Source organism: Schistocerca nitens, chromosome 7 (assembly GCF_023898315.1).
Source record: "Schistocerca nitens isolate TAMUIC-IGC-003100 chromosome 7, iqSchNite1.1, whole genome shotgun sequence".
Lineage (NCBI taxonomy): Eukaryota > Metazoa > Arthropoda > Insecta > Orthoptera > Acrididae > Schistocerca > Schistocerca nitens.
In genome coordinates this window covers 309,212,620-309,215,119 of record NC_064620.1, presented here as the reverse complement: position 1 = coordinate 309,215,119, position 2,500 = coordinate 309,212,620, and positions in this window count along the sequence as shown.

Genomic DNA, 2,500 nt, shown 5'->3' with positions numbered 1-2,500 from the left:
CGTGCTCCCAACTGAGCTTGCCGCTGCCGACAGAGGCCCGGGAGCGTGCTGTCGTGGTGTTGCCGGCGGGAGACAACACGCGGCCACAAACAGTGACCGGGCAGCTCCAACGCCAGCGCCACAGGGGGGCAGAGCCCCACTTGGGTGCCAAAGCGAACTCTCCCAGCACAGCGCACGCGCCAACACATCCGCACAGCTGCGATACAAACCACCTGCGAGAACCGCGGGGGCGACCGAGCAGCAGACGGCGTCGCGGCGCCGAGTGCCGGGCGGCGGCGCATCCTCAACGCACACAGTCCTCAATCGGACCAGCACACTGCAGATGTCCACCGCGCTTCGCACCGGGCCCGCGAGGACCCACTTTGGCCGCACGGCGCCGCGCGCTGGGTGCGCCGGCGCGCAGCTGCGCCGCCTGCCGCGCCAGTCGGCCGGCGCGCCTGCCACTGGGCGCCCCCACCAGGCGGCTGTAGCGCGTGCGCCCACGCAGCGCGCGGCCAGCACGCCGGGCGCTGCCCCCGCAACGGCCGGGGACGGTCCCACCCAGCCACCGCCGCGTATCGCTTCATACCCACATGCCCACTCACGTTCGTGGGTATGACGGGTGTCGCTGAAGCAACCGGTTAATAGCTGTACCGATCGTCGCTATCAACGATTCACCTGCAGCGTGAACAACCGCTCAACAACGGATTTCCAGTTCATTTGCGTAACGTGGGCAGCAAACGTAGACGTCCATCTACATTTGCTAATTCAACGAGTCTTGCATGCCTGGCTGTTAAGTGTCACGACACGCTACATCAGCACACATACACGCTGCGACGTGTGCAGGAGAGAACACGTGAAAGATGGCCCGCGTACGTATGCGAATGCCATTGCACAGCTGCGAAGCTGATTAAACACGCAAACACCTGACCGACGAGCTAGAGGAGACAGGGAGGGGGGGGGGGCGATATACATCCTATAGCAGTACACATTACAGTGGATAGCGGGACCATGTGGAAAGAACGCAACACTCGCAACATGTTGTGAGGGTACGCACCGTAACATGAAACAATACGCAGGACACCAGAGAGTGCGTGCGCTGATCTATGTTGAGAGGGTTGCGATTCGGCAACGCTACATGAATTTCTCGATTCATATAACAATTAAGAGGGCAGGTTCAGGCCCAACATAGGTTAGGTTAAGGCCCAACATAGGTTAGGTTAAGGCCCAACATAGGTTAGGTTAAGGCCCAACATAGGTTAGGTTAAGGCCCAACATAGGTTAGGTTAAGGCCCAACATAGGTTAGGTTAAGGCCCAACATAGGTTAGGTTAAGGCCCAACATAGGTTAGGTTAAGGCCCAACATAGGTTAGGTTAAGGCCCAACATAGGTTAGGTTAAGGCCCAACATAGGTTAGGTTAAGGCCCAACATAGGTTAGGTTAAGGCCCAACATAGGTTAGGTTAAGGCCCAACATAGGTTAGGTTAAGGCGCAACATAGGTTAGGTTAAGGCGCAACATAGGTTAGGTTAAGGCGCAACATAGGTTAGGTTAAGGCGCAACATAGGTTAGGTTAAGGCGCAACATAGGTTAGGTTAAGGCGCAACATAGGTTAGGTTAAGGCGCAACATAGGTTAGGTTAAGGCGCAACATAGGTTAGGTTAAGGCGCAACATAGGTTAGGTTAAGGCGCAACATAGGTTAGGTTAAGGCGCAACATAGGTTAGGTTAAGGCGCAACATAGGTTAGGTTAAGGCGCAACATAGGTTAGGTTAAGGGATGGTGTATGAGGGGGGAGGGGACGAGGTTCGTTCATAGTGATGATGGTAAGTGGACGCTTGAGGCACCCTGAGATGTGTCACGTCAAGATGCACCTTTGGCTCAGGGGGGGTGGCGCGCCGGTTCTGTGGGTGTGGCAAGTGAGTGGCAGACCTGTGTCTTTCATTCCTGCCATTGTTTCTATGCTGTGACACAAGCCAGTGTGGTGGTGTTGGTTGCACCCCTGTGTAGGACATGTGTCAGTGTTGGTGGCTTATCTGAGTAATGATGGTTGTTGGAAGAGTGAGATATTCTGTTTTTGGGGTGGACGTCCTGGTTTTGTTATCATAGTGTGAATGGTGTAATGTGGCGGAGAGGATGCACTGGACGTTGTTCCATGCCGGTGCGTAGATAATGTGTGTGTCGGTTACAGCCAGAGAGTAGTGTGTGATAGAGTATCTGGGTGACGTGTAGTTCACATTGTGTGCATCGACTGTCAGCATGTATAGGGACAGTTGGATGTCGTATGTCATCTATATTCCGATGGCTCTGCATCTATTAGTAATCAGCGCCATGTATCAGTTTAATCTGGTTGCAGGCACGTGGTGTTCTATCTCTGTACAGTAGTAGAGGTGCAACTGCACTACGTAGCTACCGCTTGCGGCAGCTTTCCCCGGTGTATGGTATATGATTATCAGCAATGAGTCGATTAGTGACAACTGGTCGTGTGACAACGTCACATGTCTGCAGGTGGGATACGCTACG